Source organism: Anas acuta, chromosome 4, assembly GCF_963932015.1.
Source record: "Anas acuta chromosome 4, bAnaAcu1.1, whole genome shotgun sequence".
NCBI lineage: Eukaryota > Metazoa > Chordata > Aves > Anseriformes > Anatidae > Anas > Anas acuta.
In genome coordinates this window covers 35,083,527-35,102,750 of record NC_088982.1, presented here as the reverse complement: position 1 = coordinate 35,102,750, position 19,224 = coordinate 35,083,527, and the positions used below count along the sequence as shown (strand labels likewise).

Below are 19,224 nucleotides of genomic sequence, written 5' to 3'. Positions count from 1 at the left end.
TTGCGGAGCATGAGCCATACTTGTTTTATGTCAAGTACAGATCTGCTGTCATGTTTTCTATTGTTTTTTCTCCAGCAAGTCATAGAGTATGAAACATAAAGTAAAATGAGGCCAAATTAGTAGACGTGCATGAAGCAAATTCAGCTTATCTTAATAAAACTTCTCTTCGACACATAGAAAAAATAAACAGAACAGTAATCCAAGAGATTAAAGAAGGGATTGACTTGATAATCCTTAGTTTATAAACTGACAACTGTTAATATCAGTTGCAGTCATTGTTGAGTTATAGATTAGCCTGTAGCTGTCAAAGTATTTTTTATCACCACTGTTGGAGGGCCAACAGATGATGATGTAATCCAAGCATGACCCGATCCCTAGAGTAAAAAATGTTTTGTATGTGGAAGTAGGACCCAGAATCAGTCCTCATCATTAATTTTAGGCAGATGGTGACACCCTAGGAAAGAAGACCCTGGAACCATATGTGTCATAAGGTATCTTCAAACTCAGTAAAACCCATCATTACTTACTCTGTGTGCCATACTTTTATATTATTGGTTCACAAGTACCATTATGGGTAATAGATTTAGTATCTATGGGTGTAGAAAACTTTTTTGTGTCTTTGTTGGACCAGATGTTCCTGAACAAGAGGTCAATTGTGGAACTTGGGGTATCCATCTGTTTTTAAAGAGTGATTCAATAAATCAGCTCCGCTGAACTCCTAGGCACCAGGAAACTTAGTGAATATTTTTTTTAATGTTGGAGAGAAAGGAAATCTCTGCTAGTCGTCCTGTTTGTAGTGTTTTTCTGTCAGGTAAGCTATGCATCAGAAACAATGCTCACCTTGAATTGAAGAGTTACTCAGATACTTCTGTAATGGAGAAAAAGGTAAATGGAGTCTGTGACCTTGCCAGTGTTGACTGATAGCCAGGACAGTTCAGGCACATTCAGGCACAGTTTCAGGTCACCTCTTTTGCTGGTTTCAGGGACAAGGTGCCCTCAGTCATGTTGGAATGCCCTGATCTCTTAAGCAGAAAAAGATTAGATTTAGTACTAAGTACTTGGTTGCTAATTTGACGCAGACAAAGGAATGGAAAAGCAATTCTAAGTCTGTGGAGTGTCTCACTGCATTTTCAAATGACAAGGATAATTTTATCCGTTCTTCATGTTAATGAGAATATTAATGAAAATAATTTGATCAAATCTGCTACAAGTTCTTTGAAATAGGAGCGTGCCTCTGCTGTGTGTATTCTTAGAGGTTCTTGAATCTTGCCATAAATATTGAGGGACTTAGATCTAATTAGACTTTAAAGAGGTAGGAGAAGATAAACTGAGAATAAATTGGCAGTTTCAGAAACAGGAAAATGTAAAGCTCAAAGGTACATTTGCTAGTCACTTGTAACAGCCACCTCATTTCCTTTCTGGTACTTACAGAAGTCAGTTGGTCCCTTTTCTACATGAGCTAGCATAAAAACCTGTCAACATAGAATGAATTAAGGTTGGTTGTTCTATAAACCATATGGTGAAGTAAAATCAGAAAGTAAAGACTTGACGAAGAAATAACTTGGTGAGGGTCTATACAGGAAGTTACATGATGTTATACACGAAATAAGACTAGATAATCAAAATGGTACTTCTGGCCTCAAAATACACAAATCTGCCCAAAAAACATATTTTGCCTATGTTTGATGAGGAAACTGGTGGTTGCTTTGAACTTCGTCAAACTGAGAATAGATCTTATGTGTTTTAAACCAAATGGACACACCTTTTTATGTCTAATTACAAAAATAATTTTCTTCATTTAAGAGCAAATAAGTGCTTATCTAATTAACTCAAATACAGGGATCTTTAAATTGTGCAAGACAACAATTACAATCCTTTTCTCACTTCCTGAAGTGGAATGTAATGCTGTTAATATGGTATAAATCTTTTCTCTCACTTTCCTTCCATTTGTGTGTGTGTGTGTATGGTAATAGAGATCAAACGGGATTAAAGAATAAACCTGAGGGGATTTTTGTTTTCTTTCATTTTATTTTATTTTATTTTATTTTATTTTATTTTATTTTATTTTATTTTATTTTATTTTATTTTATTTTATTTTATTTTATTTTATTTTATTTTATTTTATTTTTTTTTAAGATGACATTTACAGATAAATGCTAGAGCAAATACTTACCCATATGCATTTATGACATTTTTTGCTTACTATCACCAAGCTACTTGTCCAAGACCATAGTTGTCATAAACAAGATCACAAGACTTCAGCTACCATTTGATTAATTCATTTTCCTTCTGGGACTTTATCCAGTTAGCCTTAAATAAAGCTACTCAGGAATTGGCCTGCTTTATGTATACATATGAATCAAACGGGAGCTGGAGTGCTATGTCTATGATCTTGCAATAGTAGCTTAATGTTGATGACTAAAAGAAGAAAAAGAAAATCAGAAGACAGTAAAGGTACTGTGTTACTTAAATATTTATTTGAACACTTATCTAAAACACAATTTTCAGGGCATATAAATATCCTCAAAGCATGTTTGATATCAGTTACTTTATTGTTCTGGATACTAACCCTGACATATAATATTATCCTTCTTTTTTAAAAAAGTACTCTTTTCAGAAAACTTTACTTTGCATTTAATTTAAAGATATATATGTCTGTTAGATTACAAGCATGTTAGCTCTGTTTAAGGCTTTGAACAGAACCTTCAATACTGAAATATATAATTAACTCTTTCTTTGTGATTTGTCTTAAAAAATCTTTTGACTTCAATGAGCTTAGCCAAAAATTAACGCTTAAACCAGATGAGATTACTGCTAGTGTAGAATTTAGAAGATCATCGCTCAGCCTAATAATTTTAGTGTGATTAGAGACTATCTGTAAAGGAGTATAGATGACAAAAAATGCTTAAATCCGCATTCCATTTATCTAGCTGTTTTCATTTGAGGCTAGAATCCAAATAGCTCTTCAAATGCTTTCTTATGAGATTTTGAATTTCTTGTAACAATATTGCTGGGAGCAATACTGCCTGTGAATTTGCTGAGATATAGCTCCTTCTTGATATCAAATAATTCTTTAGGAACATTAAGGATCTTAAATATTAGTTCAGGAAATAACATTCTCAAATCTGACTAAAATTGAACATTTATTTTATCTGACCACAGTCAGATAAATGATAAAATGACAGTAGCATGTCATTGTAAAGTAAACCTTTAACAACAATCAAAATTTAATACCTTGTGATTAGGAATTTGATCAGACCTAACTGTATTTAATATAAATCATAAGTTTTATGATCAAATTTAAAGATATAATGAGCAGGTATCAAGTTATTGTTGCCACTGAAGTCAGTATTGACAGAAACCAGTTTCTGTCTCTGTTATGTGTTGAAAGCAGTATTTACTATTACTTGTAAAATATTTGCAAGCATAACCACTGGAAAGACTAATACTTTAATGAATTTAGAATTTGTATTAACCTATTTTCAGAATTTAATGTGCATGGTTAGATATTAGAGAGAAATTGAGAATTTCCTTTGTCATGCTGGTTCTCTCTCTCTCTCTCTCTCTCTCTTTCTCTCTCTCTCTCTTTTTTTTTTTTTTTTTCTACCGATGTGGGTAGAATAATCCACCTCTAGACTGGTAACGTAGAATCGTTTTAAGGGAAAAGTAAATTGGTTGGTTTAGGAATAGGCTTCTTCCATGAGGTACAAGACTTGAACTGGTTACCAGCAGCAGTAGCCAACATCACAGCAAAGAGTGTTGCTGTGTGATGAAGACTTCAAGATAGCACTGTGGTCCATGCATGGTTGCAATTTCATTTCCCCCAGCCCTGGCCGTTCTGTCATGCTGATATCCAAGAGGGGCCTTTACTGTCACAGGTACCACAACAGAGAGAGATTTACACAAATATATGTCTCTTTTGCTATTGCTTCGAGTAACTCTGAGCTCTCAGTCAGGATGACAACATTTAACCTTACATATTGTGTACAAGTTCTGGGAAGTTACTCATGTACTTAGTGACTATTTATTTTCTGAGGTGTCAGAGCAAAGAAAAGATGTTTTTTGCCTGTACCTCTTTCTATTTTTTTTTTTTTTTTTAATCTCACTTTGTCTTCCTGCCTTGTTTGAAGAGTGGGAGTGAGAAGAGTGGCTTGTGGGTGTCTGACAGCTGGCCACTATCAGCCCACCACAGCTGCCTAACATGCTTCAGACTATGAGGCTCACAGATTGGCAGTTTTTTATTTTGTTTTGTTTCGTTTTTTTCCCCCAGGAAATTTTTATTCTTGGAAAGTCAATTACAAAATAAACCATGAAGAGATTTACACAGAGCTAAATTAATGTTTGTGTTCATGAAATGTGTGCTTATGGAAGTTTATATGTGTAAATTCAACATAGGCCTCTACATAAGTACTTCACATTTAGTTTGGTGAGAGCAATGTTAGTGAGTCTGAATCTGCCTTTTAGAGAAAAAAGAAAAAAAGAACAGTTACGTACTAAACATAAGGGCTCTGAGTTTTTTGGAGTGATAAATAATGAGAATGCGAACTGTTTTGTTTATCGTAATTATGAAAGTTGTCTTGCAATGTAAAATTATAACAGGTTTTACAACTCCAACCCCAATTCTCATCTATTCCCTTCTCCTGGTAGTTAATGATGCAGTTTATTTAAATAATAAAGTGAAAGCTCACTCCCATCAGACAAACAAGGTAGTTAAAAAACAAGCAAACAAACAAAATACTCTTCTAGTCAGGTATCTTCAGTAACATTTCTAGGCTTTAACAATTTTGTTGATTTTAACAGTGAACTAAAAATAATATTTTCTTTTAGACTGTGTCATAACTTATACTCACTGTCCTTTCACAGTTCCTTTATGTCGTGACAGATTTGAGTGTCCTCAGAGCTGATGATGATCTACACTGGAAGTGACTTTCCCAGACCTTGTGAGTAGCACCTGCATTTACTAAAAATGAAACAGTGCTTCAGAATTTCATATGCAGGTTTGATGTACTCACAAACTATTTTCCATTGACAAAAAGATAGGTACTGTCAACTTCTCTTTGGTTTGCTTCTAAACATCTTCTTAGTTGTGCTATCAAGGACAATTACTCCATCATTTGCCTGTGTTTATAGCATATTAGAGTTTTCTGGGCTTAAGCACTGCAATCCATCCTGACTGCTACCAAGTAATCCTTTGCAGACTTGTAAATCAGAACTGTGGCTGATATTCAGCAGCATGATTGTCATGTTTTTAAAACTTTGCTAATTAAAACTTTATGAGCATGCAATTAAAAAACAGAGAAGTTTCCCTACATTGCAAATGGAAGCATGCCATAGAGTTTCAGCAAAAAAATAAGCTTCCTTAACACTGGCTTTTCTTAAAAATAATTAATTAATTAATTAATTAAATAAAATAAATTGACATTTGGTGTTTTCAGGCTTTTCAAACTGTTTACCACATTTATCTTTGAAACTCTCATACAGCTAATTTAACAGTATAAACGTAACAAACCAGTCTTCTTAGTTGGACCTTTTAACTAGCTGCAGCTTCAGGTAGAGTCTTTGTCACTGTTTTTATATGCTTAGTGAAAAGAGGACTTTTAAATAGAAAACCTACTGTTCACAAGTGTGAAATATTGTTTCAAAAAGGTTTCTGGGATCCAAACCATGAGCAAACATAATTCTGTGAAGGCAAGGTTGTTGGAAATCTAGAATGAAATTCAAGATAAAAACAATTAAGGATAAAAGGAACAGATTAAATAAGATCTGTTAACTTTTACAGTATGTCCCTCTGATGTGTTTCTATAAACAATATTAAAAAATGTAATAGATCCTATTGAAGCTATTAAGATGAGCTTGACTTTTGTAGGTTTTATCAAGTGACCCAAATCATGACTGCTTTGGTTTGAATTTCAAACTGGGTCATATATAGAGTGCCAACACTTAATAAGTTTTAGTGTTGACAAGTATTTAAATTCACTTTAATTATCTACTACCATTTGGAAGACGAACAAAACTCCAAACCAAAAATTAATTCACTTTGAAGTGCTCCATTCGGTCTCAATAAAGTCATCACAGTACTCCACAGAAAAATGAACATACATTAAGCAGAATAGTTTCTCTTCTACTGCAGTTTTCACTTGAGCAATCACATTTCTGAATTTGGAATTAGAAGAAAACAACAGAACATGTTGAAGTACTGTTTTCTAGAATGTACAGGATCTGATATGACTTTTTTTTTTCCTTTGTTTGCAGCAACTGAAACCCAGATGAGGAGTAATAATGCTTTAACTGGGAGATCTAATAATTATTTCAGTGTTTGTTGACGTTGTTGTTGTTGGTTTTTTTTTTTTTGCTCTTTGTTTTTTGGAGTTGTTTTGCTTTTTTATTTTTTTCTGTCTGTATGCTACACTACCTTTGATTTAGACATGCATATTCATTTTCAATGTCTGTTGTTTGGTGGCTTTAATCTTCTATCTACGTACTAGTCTTACCACACTGTACTTTCTGTTAATCTTTTGTCTTATAATCCAACAAAGTTAGTTGCTGGTGTGAAGCATGCATTTTTTTTTTTTTTTTCCTTTTCTCAGTGATTTTCCAGGAAGTCTTGCTAGCATAAATGGCCAAGAACTACATAAATCCTATATAAATACTGGAGGACTACAAGTCATAGCTTAGAAGAAAAGCACAGTTCAGTGAATGGGTCACTGAACAACCACAGAATGATTTCTGGGCTTTCTTCTCAGTGTTACCACTGGCTTTTTTGGGCATCTCTTTTCATCTTGCCTAACAATTAATTTCCTGGTCACCTCTTACCTATTGACATGGCAACCATTTTAAGGTTCTTATGGATAGATTTTTTTTCTTCTGGTAGGCACTGAACAAGGAGAAGATCTTCTGACTTTGTCTTGTATCACAGACTTATTTAATTCTTAGCATAATGCCAATCCGTGTATTACAGGAATCTCTCTTCCTGTAATAAATATAGTAAAATAAACTTCAAGTTTTAGGACTTCTAGAGGTGAATCATTATGTTGGTGTAATGCAGGAAATGCATACGCAGAGAAACAAATTTTATCACAAAAAATAGAAAGCAAGTCAGAGCAGAAGGCATACTTTGACATTTATTAACATGCAAATTAAAGATATAATTGCACAGAATGGATAGTGCCAGAATGCCAAATGGCAATTTCCCACTATATGTTATGGGATTGCAGTACTAATTATGTGTGCATTCAGTGAGAACCAACCAGTCTGGAGCAAAGTAGATGATAGTTCTTTGGAAAATGTACATATGTTATTACATTGTGTATTGCCCTAGCAATACTCTTGGTTAGGTATTAAATTGCAAACTTACTTTTCCAATTTATCTGTGCTTGACTTTGCATATTAAACATCCGTATTTTTTTTTTTTAAATGTTACAAACTAGGAAGGGAGGAAGGGATAATGAAAATGTTCACCCTACAGAGGTCACTGGCAAGTGTTAAAACTTTAGGTTACTGTGAGCATCACAGCAGTAAAGTACTAACTGATGGGTGCTTTTTTTTTTTTCAGTATACCTGCCACTAGAGGGGAATGGAAGTACACATTTTGCCCTTGGGTTTCACACCTCTTTACTCAAAATGGTGTTGTGATTGCACAGTCTTGGGGTCCTGAAAGAGTCTATTCTGTCAGAGTTCTGTTCCTCCTCATTCCAGTCTGTGTCCTCTCTCAGACTTTTGTTTTCTCTCCCACATCTGTCCCAGAGTTTCTTTACTTTTCCTCTCTTGTTGTCCTGGTGTGGAGAGGGTGCATTTCAGGTGCTATGAGCTGTGTAGGGCTAGAGCATGCTCGGCACATAGAACATTTGGCAGAATTTAACTTCCGAACTATTCATGTCTCTACTGACCGACTGAAATTGCCTGGCTATATGCAATTATATTGAGTAAGTCTTGGATAGTATGGGAAAATATGTCTGATCTGAGAAGAACTTTGTAGAGGTACTAAAGCTTCTTGACAAAACAGAAATAACATTGTAATTAACCTGGCTGAAATAAGTAATTCCTCTGAAGGGGCCTGTTCACACCACCTAATCTGAGGCACCTGGTTTAAAGATCTAGGTGAGCCTAGTTGATACAGTTTTTTTGTAGTCAGTGATGAAAAATAGATTCTGTTTGCTAAACTGATAAGCAAACCCAGGATTTATTATGTAGTTCCATAGTTAGTATTTGTACAACTTAATATATGCTGTTCACTGCCTGTGGGAAAGAAGTTGCTGGATAATTAATGTAGACAAGTAGCTAAGACTGAAGAGGCATTTGTTGAAGTCTCCTTTGAATTATTAAGTTCCATATTCAGTAAGACAGAAGTGAGATTAAAAATAAAGTGTCAGAATCAGCTTTTATTGATCACTAATTCAGGATTTATGCCATTATTTACATATATTAAAATCAATTCAAAGGACACTGTTACCAATATACCATTTGGAAAAATTGTACAAATTTAGAAAATAAAACAAACTTTCTGTTATATGTGTTTAGTGATTAGTAAGCTAGTGATGCTAAGCTGTTAGTTACACTGAGTGTTACACCAGAAAGTAGAGGGAAATCAATATTATGATCTGTGTATTCATTTCATCCATGGAGTTTGCTCACAGTGATTCAGTGAGGGACAAGGAATGAAAGTTTTTGATATGACTATCTGTAAGAAATATTAATTACCTCTACGATGTATAAACAGGCCTGTATTTTACATAAATTTTCTTGATCAAAGTGATTGACCTAAAACCACTTGATCCCAATTAAGAGTGATGAGGAGGAAGTGAGTAATATTTTTTTTGTGTCTGATGTGGTGTAATTTGCTTTACTGTGAAAGTAGGCTGTGAAGGAGGAAAACCAGTAGTAGTACTCCAAACAAATCTTAGAGTTTCTCACATCATGCCTATAAAGTAGCTGGTTAAAATTGATTATTCCCAACTTGAATCTGAATCAGAGAAGTTATGTGCTAAAAGAATATGTCTTATAGCTGCTAAGACCTTTCTGAAGTCATTTCTCCAAAGGATAAAATGTTGGGCAGTATGGATACATTAAACTTGAGAATAATTAATTTTTACTAAGCTCCCAAATGAAATGAATGGAAAGAGAACCAGAATGACTTTCTGCAATTATAGTGTTACAAAATATTACTTAGAAGTTAAAATGAAAAATGCTCTAAACATCTAAATGTTATTAATACTTTGAAAAATGAAAAGGTAACAAAGGCCTGAAGTTAATGTACTAGTCAGTCGTCTTTTAAAAGTGGTCTCTAAAGTGAAAGTAAGGCAAACATTTATTTTTATATGACCATTTGCTTTTTTGTAAGTTAAAATATAAAGAATACTTGTGCATACTTGCGTCCATAAAAGGCTAGGTAACAGGCATTCACCAGAAGTTACCATCTGTTCTGTCCCAGTGCTGCATATTCACAGTGCTGACCTGAAGAACAGTGTTTTGTAACCTCACGATAGTGAGAAAGGCATCATTTACAAAATAATATTTAAAGATATTTTGTATATTCCTCAATAGATGGACGATTGCTAAAGGAAATTAAGTATGATGATGGATTCAGTGGTTACATGTACTCATATATGGAAAAATTCAGTTTTGCCGACCCTCAGAGGTATGTAATGCATTTACGTACCAAAGCTTTCTAGGAAAGTCCCCAAAGCATCTCTATATATTTATATTACTAGATATGTACACAGACACCTAAGTTGAAGGCAGCTGCCTTCAATTTGTGCCTAAGTCTGTACAGGACTCTCAGTGTACAGCTTAGGTACTTTACACACCCCACCTCAAGGTTTCATCTGGCAGGCATATGCAGAGCATGACTAAATTTCACACAAAGACGGTTTATATTTTAGCATTTTGGAACAGTCACATGGAAGGAGGAGACCAATGTTACAGTCCCCAGGTGAAATCTGATATCTCCCCTTCCAGGAGAGTGCCATAACCATTAGATTATATATGTTCTAAGATTGCACTCAATTAGATTTTTCTACATGAAAAAAAGTGAATGTGCAGTGAACAACAGTGTGAATTTACAGTACCCTTGCTACTCCCTGCTAACTCCCCACATGGGAATTAATTTACACATTTCAATTTTGGTAAGCTGACTTTTACAAAGGCACTTCTACTGTGTGCTCTGGTTATATACACACAGTTTTGCTAGCATCCAGTCTCGAGCTTTAACTCACTGACCGACATACTGAACTTTGTGTTGACCCTAGAGCCAGAGGAATGCCAGATAATACTGCTGAACTTGTTCTTCCTCTGTCATACAAGTTACAAATTGGTGGACGAAATAATTGCAAACATACAGAAACATGGGCATGGCATTTGGTAATTAAAGAGAAGTAATAGCTTGTTAAGTTCCCTTATTAGTGTAAGTGGTCACCCATGGTTTGAGGTAACTATTTTGACTTTACACAGAGCATTCATGTGGTCATCTACTGCTGAGAGAAAATTTCAAAACCCAGTACTGTACAAGGGAGATGCTTGAGTGCTTGAGCATGTGAGCTCTTCTACTTTCATTGCAAAGTCAGCCAGGATAATTTAAACATATTGAAATACAATATTTGAACCTCGTAGAATGATTTTATTTTACCTGAGTGAAAAATCAACATCCTATCATGTTACATGGCCAAAAAGGCAATTTCAAAAGAAAACAAAACAAAACAAAAACACCATGAGATCATGATGGGCAAAGAGCAGGGCTCAGTAATTTTGTGAGTCATTCTTTTACGTATCTGACTGCAAATATAAGAGTAGTCTGTTAAGCATTCAGTCTTTGAATATTTATTGAATTTAAAAACTTCAAACATTTTAATTAGCCCCTTCTTGCTTAATCATTGTATTTCCAATGCAGCTTTTAAGAATTTTGGCATCTTTTAGAGCAGGTAACAATCTTTTTTTTTTTTTTTTTTTTTTTTTTTTTACTTGATTTATATACATGCACTCTCACACAGATAAAATCAACATTCTGCAATTACTGTAAAGACAGAGAAATAACTGTATCCTGGTGTGTTGTTTGGGGACCATTGCCATACTGTAATTTTCAGTTTTGCTTGGATAATTGCCTTGCCTGTTATTCAGGTATATCATTTTTACTCTCACCCTCCTTCACTTTCTTTCCTCATATGTTCATATATTTCCTTTAGACACACCTGAAGAATAATGAGACACAATGGATATGTAATGTTCTACCTATTTCAGTTGTAGTTCAACATAATTCAAATAATTAGTATTTAAGATGGTGATACTTCCTGCAGAAACTCTAAATGGCTTCCCATTCTCCTAGGGTCTGAACACATTTTCTACATTAGAATATGCTCTTTGCTTGATGAGTGATAGATGCTTTTCTCTGATGGTTGAGCAGGGAGCTTTGGCAAAATTTTGAGATAGCTCTATCCAGTGAGATTCAGGGGAGTACCAGCAGGCATGGGAGCTGATGTGACTTCATCATATTCTGTATGCGCTGGGAACCACACTTACACATAGAGAGGCTGGTGAGTATCCTCTAGAGCAAGCATCAGCTCAGGAAGTAGGTAATATTCAGGCTCATGTTTGGTAGGTCAGACTACAAAGGCAGTGGGGTTCCCTTGGTGCTTGGTAACAGTCACAGATAAGTAGTGCGTAGCAGGCTGTTAGACCTCATGCTCAAGGCCAGCTCTCAGAAGGAGATCTAGAAGTGAGTTGGTGGCCTCTGGGCTTTGGCAGAAGGCGCAGCAACCTATGGGTATCTGTAAGTAGAGAGACGCTGTTGTCCTCATCTCCTTGAATTGGACTAAAGGATTTGAATATCTCCCAGTCTGAACTACAGAGGAGGGGAATAGAGTCTTGTATCTGTTTTATCTCAGTCTCTGGAAAATACATGGTTAAATAAGAACTGTGGCCTTCTGCTCAAATTCAACTATTTCAGTGCCCGTGTCATCCTTTCTTCTGTTGTCAGAACCAATGTGTGATGTGATGATGTAGGAAATGGCAGCAAATACTGTGGTTAAAATATTTCTAGGCTTTGCCTGCTTCAGTGTAGGCTCTGCAACAGATCATAAATGTCATGATCACATATCAAGTATTCTAAAATAGTAGATTATTTTAAGAAATAGTATCAGATCATGTATTTGGAGATCAGCAATTGCCCAGGAAAAAAAAAAAAAACAAAAAAACACAACAAAACACAACACTTACGGCTGACCCTCCAAATTCTCATATATGAATGTCATACGAATAATGTCCTTTGCATGGATAATCTCAAGTGTGACTCCTCCATTGTAATTTGCTGCCACACTAATGCCAAAATTTATTGTTTAAACTGGGGCTGTTTTCAAAGCGAAGCTGAATTAGTCCCCAGCCCTGTATTGCAGCATCTGGCTTCTGACATCTCTGTGTCTTGATGTGCCCCAGATCTGGAGATCTCCAGGGACCCTCGGAAATGCTTGTTCCCTGGGGGTGCAAGATGGGGCCCAGCAGAATTGTGCTGCCCCACAAAAGCTCCATCACCTTGTTGTAGGAAAGCTCACCTCAGCTGCAGTGTGTGGCATAAAGTACAGTCGGTGTTGAGGCCAGAAGGAGTTAGAAAGTAATTGGCACCTAGCAGGGAGTGAGTGATCATCACCCCGAAGTCACGGAGTGTATAACCCTCCCCTCCTACTCCTCTCTGGGAGACTGACCTAAATTTTTTAGAAGTGGGGAGTGTGCAGACAGGAAGATAGATGTGTACAGAAAGTCTAAACAAACTGGTTGCACTGCCCCCGTGCTCTGAATTACCAGTCTGTTCCTTGCAGATGGCAAAGATCCTCCTGTTCTGCACCCGTGGTTCCTGTTGGTGTTAGGGAATTCTGCAAATCTGGTGGACATGGCCAACAAAGGCAAATTTAAAAGAGAGGATAATTTTGCCCACAGCTATGGAAGATGAGAATTATGTCTTGTTTCAGCTCTGTGGGACGCCACACTGTTACATACAGCATGTTAATATTAGGGTGTTTTATTGTATCAGTCTCTCATGCTGTGTTCATTTGTATGGACAACATGACTTCCATAATATTTTTTTTAGGGTCATTTTATTACTTTAATAATGAAGATTTGGATTGTAATTAAAGCCTGTATGATTTGTTTTAATAGCTAGCAGCTTGGTTCAGCATATGTTTTGATATTATAAAACTGCTTCAATAGACAATGAATTCATTTGTCCCTTTTGCTTATTAAAATGCACGTGTACTTCATCAGGTTTATTCTTTGTGAATTTTATGAGTGTGAAATTAAATAATAAAGTCACATGCGAAGACATGCTAAATTTGGGTATTGATTGATTATGACTGCCCTTGTGAGAGAAAGAACTGAGAAAGCAAGTAATGATAATTGTATTTAACATTAAAATAATAACATTTTGCATAGTTAACCACATCTTAGGAATGATCCCACTACTGTGTCATATGGCATTGCTAAAATAGATTGCTGACCAGAATAAATGTATATGATTATAGATTATAAATTTATATGAATTATAGATTTCATGCTTTTTACTTAGTAGTTCTACAAATGAAGTTCTTCCTTTTAAAACTCCACCTTTCAATCACATTTGATTGGTCCTGTTTTTATCATTTATTAAGTGGCATTCTCTGTCTTTTAGCATGATCCTTACTGTCCTTTAGCACTCCTTATACAAAGATATAGTTTTGCTTCCCTTTCATTAAGTTCCAGTATTTTCTGACAGTGAGCTTATGTTGTCCACATCATCTGCTACAAAGATTATTTTAACTTCCAGTTCCTTTAAACTGTTTCTCTTGTAACAGGACCCAGACCCGTGAGGTGTTGAACATTTCTGATGAGGAATTGGGTACCTTCAACACTATGTGACTGTGAAGTGACTCCAAAGCAGCTGAAACAATATTTGGTGAGGATTTCATAGACTTTATTGTGATACCTAAATATCATACCCCAAGCCAAAGTCCTGTTAATCAGTTTTGTTCTCCATCCATATATTACAGGGAAGAGAACTGGAAAAACACGAACTACTGGGTTTTCATTTGTGTTCTCTTTCCTCCATTTCTTTTCAGTGGAGAAAGAACAAAAGAATCCTGCCTTGTTCCTTTTTGTTTTATTAGTGATCGTTCTAGCACAGTTTTTTGTATACCTACATAACAGCATCACTTGTAGCCGCCAACTACACTTCTTACTCTGGAATATCTTAAATATCAAAATGTCTTGTACAATAATGAGGTAAATACCATCATCTCAAAAACTGTCAGAATAAATATTTAGATATATCTGCTAATTTATTGTAAGTCCTAGATCGTATTATCTCAAGTTTTGAGATAGTTGTCATCAGAATCCATGTCTGAGTCTTAAACGGTCAATGCTTTTGTCTGTGGTCTACACTGCCTCATGAACTCCTGTTCTGTATTTCTAAGGCAGTAAAAGACTTTCTGTGGCATTTTGTTTTCATGTCCTGGTTGAGAAATCAATACATTTTTAAATGTTCTTGAACTGGGTAAAAAAAATAAAATAAAGATTAATGTACAATTTAAACTGTTTAAATGTACAGTTGTCAAATGTTCCACTACAGTCTTCCAGAATAATCAGGTTATCCACATATAAACACACACACATTTAGTCTTCAAGTTATGCTCAAAAGGGTCTTAAATGGTGTCCTTGGTTACCAATACATGTATGTGCTGTTCCAACAAGAGGTTCCAGCTCTGAAGAAGCATCTTGAGTTTTAATTTGTGTTTAAATACTTTACCAAGTCAGGGCCTAAAGTGTTGCAACTCAGCATTATTAATTTCTGTTCATCAATATAGCTATTTAAATAGATTAAGAGTTGGAGGGAAAAACAATCCAACAAACAAACAAGCAAAAAAAAAACAAACAAATCCAGAGGTTTACATGGCTTAGCCAGTCAGAAAAAACAATGGGAAAGTGAAATGTGTCATGGTTGGAGTACATGAACATGGAGTACATGCTCCATGGGAGGTGTGGGACTCGGTACCATGGTTGGTATGATATAAACAAAATATCCTCCTCCATTTATTTTTAAAATGGGTTAGAAACAGATTATGAAAAGTATTTTATGACATGGTTGCCTGTGATAAGAAGGAACTGGATTCAGTAGCCTCAGAGGTCTTATTGTTGTGTTCCTAGGGAGGAAATTTGTTGCAGAGCCAACCATCCTGCCTCCTTATTCTTGTCTGCCTTACAAGACTGGGAAGAAAAAAAAATAAATGTGAAAATGAGCTTCTATTTGTTTTGCCACTGGATTTGTTGAAGTCTATTTGGGAAGATAGTGAGGCTAATCTCACTAATGGCCTCATAAATGTTGCCCAGTTTGGAAAGTAAATGGCTGCTGTTGCAGCATTCAATTTTGAGGAAAGGGCTTATTTCAAAGAAAGTCTTCAGAAATCTGTGTTGGAACCTGTGTTTCTGGTTAGGGCACATCTCAGCTTTGTCCCTCTGCAGCTTCACAATCTAGAGATGTCATGATGATATAACAGAGATCTGTGGGAGTAGTTTTTATTTTTTTTTTAAAGATTTTTTCCAGAAGCAGAAGTGAACAAATCTGAGCCACTGGCTATCTGTCAGAGTGGTTACGGTGCTAATGAAAATTTGGAACGCCACTGAAAACTGGAATGTTTGGCAGAAGCAAAACACTTCTGTGCTGTTTATGAGGTATATAAAAAGGTCAGTGTTACTTTATAGATTTTTAGCCTTAGCAGTATTTTCTTTTTTATAATATACTTTTTCTTGTTTTCTAACAGCCGTGACTTTTTGTTCTGGATATGAAATGTCACTTTTTGATTGGTTGGTGTATTGTTGGAAAATACACTGTTTTTCTAAATTCCAGACACATTTTGACTGTACCATTAAGAAAACATTGCTCCTGGAATAATAAACAGTGGGGTTATTTTAAGCTGTTGTCTTACATGTCTAAATCTGCAAAAGAAAGTGTGAGAATAATAAAAGAATGATCAAGGCTAGATTTCTTTTGTTCTACCAGGCAGGTCATCAGTTGGCCTATTGGCAAAACTCCATTCCTTTTAATGGACCTACATGTATTTCCAGAAGTTGCAGGTTTGGACAGTAAATGTTTCAGAATCACTATCAACAGACATACAGATTTTTTCGTACCAGGATCCTTTTTTTAAATTATTTTTTAACATTTTTTAAATTTTATTTATTTATTTATTGTGATGCTAACATGCCCCTCTGTAAATAAAAGGAAGAAAATGATTTATTTATTTTTTATGCTTCTAGACAATTGTGTTGACCAGTAAAGGCCAGCATCACATAGTGAGGTAAGACTTTGTGCTAGAAATGCACTGAACCCTGTACAGCATATAAGTAGTTTGTTCCTCAAATGAAATCAGATTTTTTTTTTTTAAAAATCCCTAATGGTTATTTAGGAGGGGAAAAATATATATTTTGTAGCCCTACCAGGTTCTTAGATTTTGGGAGGCACTGATATGTCCTGAAATTCAGAGCCATTTATGTGTGTCTAGCACAGATAAAGGGCTGCAAAATGTTGGCGGTTTGCATTCTCTCCTGTTCTGATTCCCTCAAAAAATCTACCTATTCTCCTTTTACTAGCAACTTTTCTTCTAGGTACAAAACTGAATGCTAAGGAACACAATTAAAGCCCATTGATTTAAACTACATCTTATTATTTTAATATTCAAGTGACTGTGCTCCCCCTGTGTGGCCTACAGTACATAGGTATAACACGGTATTAGCAGCTGTGAAAACAGTCTGCCTTCCCTATGTTTAGATACCTATCTGTGGCTAGGGAGTAACAGAGGAAGTCAAAACTCCAAGAATATAATGAGGGTAGGGAATGTACAGTCGGCGCATTTCTTCCAAATCTTGCTAAGTAAAGCAATTTGAAGACTTGTCCTTTTGTTCTGCCAAATTTACCAATCTGAACTTTGTCTGACAGATTATATACACTTAATCTCGTTCTTTCAAAGACAGGCCTCTCTAGTGCTGTGAGGTTGTGGCTCATGACTTAAATCTTCCTCCCTCAGAAACTGATGTGATTTAGCCTGTATAGAGGCATAGGCAACAAGGTTAGATATGAGTAACACTGCTAGATCCCCAAGAAATAGAGTTCTAGTGTCTGTTTGTGAAGTAGCTCTTCAACAAGCAGTATCTGTTGAAGTGCAGAAAGTGCAGAAAACTTTTCAGATCTAAATTAGGAGGTATGCTAAAGTTATACATGTCATTTAGTAGATGATAGGAGATGTGATAGAAATTGGTCAAGGTAATCAAGATTTAAAGAAAATAATAGAAATATAGATTCTCTTTACAATGGTAACATACACTTTCCAGAGCAACCGTTTCTGGGAAGATAAATCTTTCTTTTTGTTCTTTCCAATATATTATATACAATATATATATATATATAAATATATATATATATAGTATATAATTGTATATTGCGTATTATATATATTATGGCTGTTTGAGACAAGTGATCAGTCTAGAAAAACTAGACAGTTGAGTACAACCTTGGCAGTGAGAGGACAGATGTCTTTGAAAGGGCACCCCTCATTTCCAGCAGGATGTTGCTGCCTTTTGTAAGTCAGTCATTAGACTAATTTCTTAAAATTATACTTTGGTCTTGAAACTAAAAACTGTGTAGCACAGGCATCCTGATGGGTTCTTATTCATCTGATGTAGAAGATAAATAAGGTGCCAACAAAGCATGAAGTCTCCCCTTTAGACAGGAGTTGTCAGTACCTTTCTGGAGATGAGCAAACAGATTATCTAGATGTTTTGGCATAGATCACCCCTTGGGACTCTTATTGCATGTTTTCTTTCATGGGTCTAGACATTTGGAAGTGGCTGTTGCTGTTCTCTAACTCACAACCTATTTATAATCCCCCACAGGAGGGGAATTTATGTGTTCTCTTTTCATTTATTTTAATTTGCTGACTTTATGGCATTAAAAACAGTAGTAAGGCATATAAAATAAACAAAAACTTAGATAGACAGTAGTCTGGTGAACTGTTTCAGGGACCCAGTTTTCATGCATAAATTGTTAGTAGCCACCCAAGCTAAAGAATTTTGGTGTGATCTCTATTATTTTCTCTGTCTAGATAAAGTTGTCCTTCAGATCATTGTCACCTTCTGCCCCAGGTGATTGCATATGTTGTTTCTGAGTATTTTGGTCCCAAGTTACGGGCTTGATGTCAGTCACTTTATTCTTTCCATCATTGTCATCTTTTTCCTAGAATAATGTTTTAAAGCCCTAATTGGAAAAAAGCCCTACAGTGGTAAAGAATGATTTCTAACTGGAGCAGACAAAATAAACCAGAAATGAATTAGGTTGCCACAAATCAGAAGGAGAATCTGTGTAGAATTATATTTCATCTAGTTCTATATACTGCCTTTTTCAATGGTGCTTCCCATTGGACCTCCCTTCTTCAACCTAGCTACTCGAATGTTACATTTCTTCAATGCTTAAAGATGTTTTGTGACTTCCTTACTTTTTAATAAATATCCACTTACTAAACAGCTTCTTGATCACTGTATTGCCTTTTAATATCATTCCAAATTTTCACTGCAAGATTTTAGTTTGGTAGTTATTATTACAAGGATTTTATTATTACAAGGATCCAGGCTCTGCAATCTTTTGATTTTGTTAAAAAACAAACAAAAATGGGCAAAATGCTCACAAAAATCTGAAAACCTTTTACTCCTACAAATAGATGAGTTGAGAAAAGTATCTTATGTCAGGCAGAGAATAAGTAGCCAAAAGCCTTGTGTTACCTTGCTGATGAGATTTATAAAACAGTTTTCAAATCATATGGATTATATTCTTACTAGGTCAATCTTGCATTATTTTTTGCTGCCTATTCAGTGATTCTTCGGTACAATCTTTCAGTAGCTGTTTACTTTGCATATCGCTGTTATGTGATACACATGTACTTTAAAATTGTCTACCTGATACCCTGAGAACCTGGTAATGTATATGGTTTGATGATACTTGTTTCGTATAGGAAAAACTAGACTGGTACAAGTAACTGCAGAATGATCTGGACAGTTGATTAGTAATCTGAGCTGGTGCTTATAGGGGTAGGACAACATGGAAAGGATCTTCTTAGGCTGAAATTGGAAGGGTGTCTGCACCACTTTGGAAAGGTGCAAGGGGCTGGAATAATTGCTTTGTCACTAAGTCTGTGGATTGGTCTGTAGTTTTAGGGTTATGTACTG

General features: G+C 35.4%; 1 long non-coding RNA gene across 1 annotated transcript in view; it reads left to right on the top strand.

The window, feature by feature from the left end:
* The window catches only part of LOC137855960 (uncharacterized), a 220,401-nt gene extending 205,974 nt beyond the window's left edge, over positions 1-14,427 (top strand). The window contains exons 10-11 of the long non-coding RNA XR_011096090.1: positions 4,864-4,940; positions 13,809-14,427. This is a non-coding gene — a long non-coding RNA (uncharacterized lncRNA). The remainder of the gene's footprint in view (positions 1-4,863; positions 4,941-13,808) is intronic.
* Positions 14,428-19,224: the final 4,797 nt, after the last annotated feature.